The following is a 6882-nucleotide window of genomic DNA, read 5'->3' on the forward strand; positions in this document are numbered from 1 at the left end:
CCCACCGCCAACGCGAATAGTGGGATTGACTGTCACATTATAACGCCCCCACGGCTGAAAGGGCGAGCATGTTTGGTAGGACGGGGATTCGAGTGCCTTAACCACCTGGACATGCCGGGCCCCGTAAGAAGTACTGTTGTGTTGTTATATAATAACATCCGTAAGTAATACTGTTGCGTGTTGTTATATAATAATATCCGTAAGAAGTACTGTTGTGTTGTTATATAATAACATCCATAAGGACTATTGTGTGTTGTTATATAATAACATCCATAAGGACTATTGTGTGTTGTTATATAATAACATCCATAAGGACTATTGTGTTATTTCGTTATATAATAACATCTATAAAGACTATTTTTGTGTGTTGTTATATAACTGTTACTGTTGAGTATTTTGTATAATCGCCTACTTAAGGACTACAAAATATCCAGCATTAACTAGATAGTTTGATAGTGAAAAATATAATTAATAAATCTATAGATAGACTGAAAATAGATGGATAGATAGATTGGCTGATATATAGATAAATGATTGGACAGATTAACAGATTGATAGATCGATTGAAAGATATACAGAAGATAGATGGCTGAATAGATTGGTTGATAGAAAGATTGCTAGAATGATAATAGATAAATGATTGGACAGATTAACAGGTTGATATAGATGAACAGATTGATAGATCGATTGGAAGATATACAGAAGATAGATGGCTGAATAGATTGGTTGATAGAAAGATGGCTAGAATGATCGATAAACAGATAGATAGATAGATAGACAAAATATAGATGGTTGGATAGAGTGAAAGGTGGATACACTGATTCACAGAAAGATGCCCCCCCCCCCAGTGGCACAGCGGTATGCCTGCGGACTTACAACGCTAGAATCCGGGTTTAAAGATAAATGAATAGCTAGATTGACAGAAAAAAAGACAGATTGATGACAGAATTTTTCTGTACTTCGGAGAGAAACTAGTTTAATTATTAGCTCTTGGAAGAAATAAAACAGACACTTACATTCTGATGCTTGGAGGCCGTTACTATGAAAAATGACAGAAGTTTATATTACATCGTAAATCTATAGAAAATAAACGTGAATATGTCATACATGTCATTTATATCTTTGTTGATATCTTTGCGCAATCAATATTTGTCAGTTGGTCACGTGGCTGCACTGATCTACAAGTAGGCTTCAAACGTCGAGGGCAATCGATGATGAGAACCGCCACAGTGGAGCACTCGTGTATCAACAGATTATAGGCCTAGCAGTGCTTGTCACGGAATGCACAAGGCACACAGCTATATATTACTGTTGGTACGTAAGCATCTGTGAAACAACTATTGATTTGGGTCCGCGGAATCATCCAAGCTTTGATTCTTATGTGAAAATCTCCGAGTTCCGGAAATAGAGATGTGAGTGGCTGGCTCAAGATGTACAGATATGTAAGATGACAGCTACGTGCGTTATGCAACGTGAAACGGAACATCAAATACCTTTCTCTGGATGTAAATAACTACTGTGTCACACTGAACAATGGAAATATTTTAATTGAATTTGATCACAAAATCGTGATGATATATTAAATTTACTAAAAAGAAATTCATCTCTTTATCAGGAGAAATTGATGACACGCTCTTAGAGAGGTTCACTTATACTTAATTTTTTTAAGTTAACTTGTAAAGCCTCACCGTATAGTTAGTTTTAAGTTAACCTGAAGCCTCACCTTATACTTAGTTTTAAGTTAACTTGTAAAACCTCACCTTATACTTAGTTTTAAGTTAACTTATAAAACCTCACCTTATACTTAGTTTTTAAGTTAACTTGTGAAGCCTTACCTTATAGTTAGTTTTAATTTAATTTGTAAAGCCTCACCTTATAGTTAGTTTTAAGTTAACTTGTAAAGCATCACCTTATAGTTAGTTTTTTAAGTTAACTTGTAAAGCCTCATCGTATAGTTAGTTTTAAGTTAACTTGAAGCCTCACCTTATACTTAGTTTTAAGTTAACTTGTAAAACCTCACCTTATAGATAGTTTTAAGTTAACTTGTAAATCCTCACCTTATAGTTAGTTTTAAGTTAACTTGTAGAACCTCACCTTATACGTAGTTTCAAGTTAACTTGTAAAGCCTCACCTTATACTTAGTTTTTGAAGTTAACTTGTAAAGCCTCACCTTATAGTTAGTTTTAATTTAACTGGTAAAGCCTAACCTTATAGTTAGTTTTAATTTAACTGGTAAAGCCTAACCTTATACTTAGTTTTAAGTTAACTTGTAAAGCCTCACCTTATAGTTAGTTTTAAGTTAACTGGTAAAGCCTCACCTTATAGTTAGTTTTAATTTAATTTGTAAAGCCTCACCTTATAGTTAGTTTTAATTTAACTGGTAAAGCCTCACCTTATAGTTAGTTTTAATTTAACTGGTAAAGCCTCACCTTATAGTTAGTTTTAAGTTAACTGGTAATTAAAGTACCACAAGTTTTATCTTACAGTAAAACATATCGTGAAATAATCTGTATCAAATATTAACCTTGATAAGAACATAATTAATTTTTTACAATTAATTTTACGTAAATTAAACATAACTTTTACTCAAAGCATGCAACCTAAACAGACCAAAAAATATTTACCAAGTAAATAATGTAACCAATTCAGTATATCGATTTTTAAATTAACCTCACTGTACACCACGTGTCCCACACGCAGATAAGCTGTACACCACGTGTCCCACACGTAGATAAGCTGTACATCACGTGTCCCCCATGTAGATAAGCTGTACACCACGTGTCCCACACGTAGATAAGCTGTACATCACGTGTCCCACGTGTAGATAAGCTGTACACCACGTGTCCCACACGTAGATAAGCTGTACATCACGTGTCCCACATGTAGATAAGCTGTACACCACGTGTTCCACACGTAGACAAATTGTACACCACGTGTCTCACACGTAGATAAACTGTAAACCAGATTAGTTGTCGTACGAGAATGTCATATTTTTCATATAAACGTAAGCACTCGTATAGGAATATACTATGTGTTCTATATAAACACCAGTAATCCAGGGGAATATACTATGTAATATAGAACACATAATATATTCCCCTGGATTACTGGTGTTTATATAGAAAAACACCAGTAATCAAGGGGAATATATTATGTGTTCTATATAAACACCAGTAATCCAGGGGAAATATATTATGTGTTCTATATAAACACCAGTAATCCAGGGGAATACATTATGTGTTTTATATAAACACCAGTAGTCCAGGGAAATATACTCTATGTTCTATATATACACCAGTAATCCAGGGAAATATATTATGTGTTCTATATAAACACCAGTAGTCCAGGAGAATATAAGAGATGTTATTTCTTTATTGTCTCTTTAGTTCTCGTTCACATAACTTAACAAATTTTTTTACTCATTCACAGTGTTTGTGTTACACATCCATGTTTGTATTTAATTCATATTGATCGTTTCCCAGTGGGTCAGTGGTAGTTTTACACAGCACATGTAGCCACTACGAAGCTTTACAATGAATAAAAGACATAAATGACGATGAAATTATATTGTTCAAATTATCATAACTAACTCTTTCTATTAACCCATTCAACATGTCGAAGTTATCAACTATTAATTTTACCTTACATTGCTGGTTAGCAATAGTTTGTGATTGAGTAAATACAATATACAGTGTACATGAATACTGAAAACATTGTACATATGGATTTTGCGAGTTGTAGAGTCTAGACAAATACAATATACAGTGTACATGGATACTGAAAAACATTGTACATATGGATTTTGCGAGTTGTAGAGTCTAGACAAACACAATATGCAAACTGTACAATTAACTAAAGTATTTTTATTCTTCATACGAACATCAACTTGCCAAAGTCCGAGTCACATTGACAAGCTTTGAGTAAAATATACAACTCAGGTATGTTGCAGAAAAAATTTGTACTCAAAATATATCTGCGAACTGACGATGTCACAGTTTTTGTAGGAACCATAGTCATCATTCCTTCTCCAATACGGGATCGGTCAGTTAGACCGACTCCATGCACAATCGGGTAAAAGTATCTAGTTTTCTGTGGTATAATATGCAATAAAGAAAGTTTATTAACAATGATAATCGTTTTCTTTTACTTTTTTTTGAGGGATTGAATGTGTTTTTACTGTAGCATGAAACTTATTATCTTTGTTTAAGGTTGAAGTTGTGTATCAGAAGAGTAAATAGATAGGAGAAGTAATGTGGATTTGTCCAGTATCATATCAACGAAAGTAAATAAATATATTGTTGAAAAATATATAACTTTTGAAGTGGCATGGTTTGTTCTCATGATAATAACATAAATAGTTTTCTTTCCACGTTAATTTCATAATATATTGGAATAAAATATTGACTAACAAATTCAATAGTTAGAATTTTATAAGAAAAGTCATTATATAAAATCTTAAAACAAATTAATTTTCATTTAACTTTCCGTGATGTTAATTCCACATTGATGGTTATATTTTGTTTTAATTTTTCACTAATTTCCTGATTTTTCCTTGCTTATGTAATAATAATATTAACTTCTGATCAAGCCCAGATCAGTTCTAAAAATTAATCCAGAGCTGAGTAGAGCTAATTACATGTACTTTTCTTACAATTATCATAACGCGTTGTTTCGTCAGTTGGATACCCTCGCTGCCAGCGATGTTTTCGGACATGATCCTAATACTATTTCACAAGATTCGGTTACTTCAGGATACTTAGAATAGTCCTAAATTCATTAGCTTATTCTAAGAAATTTTTGGTGAAAGTAAGAAAAAAAGTACAACAATATGCCAATTATATTATATCTACTATGTTCAATGCTGTCAAGGCTAATAACGCAAACCAATATTTTTCATTAAATATATATATATATATATTATACATTCTAACCAATTCTTTTGGTGAAAGGAACATTAAGGAAGGAATTGAGTATACGCCATTTATGGAACATTAGTGGTTTGATCTCATAAGTCAGACCATTCTCTCTAGACACTTACTACTGGCCAGGCATGGCGAGGTTGTTAGAGCGCTAGACTCGCAATCTGAGGGTCGCGGGTTCGAATTCCCATCCCACCAAAACATGCTCGCCCTTTCAGCGGTGGGGCGTTATATAGTGACGATCAATCCCACTATTCGTTGGTAAAAGAGTAGCCCAAGAGTTGGCGGTGGGTGGTGATGACTAGCTGCCTTCGCGCTAGTCTTACACTGCTAAATCAGGGACGGCTAGCGCAGATAGCCCTCGTGTAGCTTTGCTCGAAATCCAAAAAACAAACAAACATTTACGTCTCTTTACTTTGTTATTACTTTGAAGTTCAACAATTTTATAATGTTATTACTTTGAAGTTCAACAATTTTATTTTGTTATTGTAATAACATTATAAAATTGTTGAACTTCAAAGTAATAACAACATAAAATTGTTGAACTTCAAAGTTTTGAAGTTCAACAATTTTATAATATTATTACTTTGAAGTTCAACAATTTTATTTTGTTATTACTTTGAAGTTCGGCATTTTTATATTGTTATTACTTTGAAGATCAACAATTTGGTTATCAAAGGTCTGAACTAAAGTCGTGTACGCAACATGAGATAAAACAGTTACAAAAATATTTATAAAATGTCACGCCTAGTGAGGTTAAACAGTGATAACACCATCTTTAACATATCTCTTCTGCGAGATGAAACAGTAGTAACAATATTTTTAACGTGTTACACCTGCTGAGGTTAAACAGTGATAACACCATATTTAACGTATCTCTTTGGAGAGATGAAACAGTAGTAACATTATTTTTAGCGTGTTACACCTGCTGAGGTTAAACAGTGATAACACCATCTTTAACATATCTCGCAATGGTTAACAATGGTAACATCGTTTTTATCATGCCACACCTCGTGAGGATAAACAGTGATAACATTATTTTCAAAATTTTCAGATTAATTTAATATAATAAAGATCACGTGGAGGTAAATATACACTATAAGTTTATACAATAATTCTTAGCTTTATTAAAGTCGTATAAGTTTACACAATAGTTCTTAGCTTTATTAAAGTTGTATAAGTTTACACAATAGTTCTTAGTTTTATTAAAGTTGTATAAGTTTATACAATAGTTCTTAGCTTTATTAAAGTTGTATACATTTACACAATAGTTCTTAGCTTTATTAAAGTTGTATAAGGTTATACAATAGTTCTTAGTTTTATTAAAGTTGTATAAGTTTACAAAATAGTTCTTAGCTTTATTAAAGTTGTATAAGGTTATACAATAGTTCTTAGCTTTATTAAATTTAATAAAGCTAAGAACTATTGTGGAAACTTATACAACTTTAATAAAGCTAAGAACTATTGTATAAAGTTATACAACTTTAATAAAGCTAAGAACTATTGTATAAACTTATACAACTTTAATAAAACTAAGAACTATTGTGTAAACTTATACAACTAAAGCTAAAGAGTATTGTGCAAACTTATACAACTTTAAAAAAGCTAAGAACTGTTGTGTAAACTTATACAACTTTAATAAAGCTAAGAACTATTGTGTAAATTTATACAACTTTAATAAAGCTAAGAACTATTGTGTAAACTTATACAACTTTAATAAAACTAAGAACTATTGTATAAACTTATACAACTTTAATAAAGCTAAGAACTATTGTATAAACTTATACAACCAATTCCCAATGAAGAGTTTAGTGTATTTCACCAAACATCAATCACCAGTGAAGAGTTTAATGTATTTCACTTCACTGGGAATTGATGTTTGGTATGAAATGCACTAAACTCTTCATTGGGAATTGATGTTTGGTGAAATACACTAAACCCCAAACATCAATTCCCAGTGAAG

The sequence above is a fragment of the Limulus polyphemus genome, unplaced genomic scaffold (assembly GCF_000517525.1).
Source record: "Limulus polyphemus unplaced genomic scaffold, Limulus_polyphemus-2.1.2 Scaffold2919, whole genome shotgun sequence".
Taxonomy (NCBI): Eukaryota; Metazoa; Arthropoda; class Merostomata; order Xiphosura; family Limulidae; genus Limulus; species Limulus polyphemus.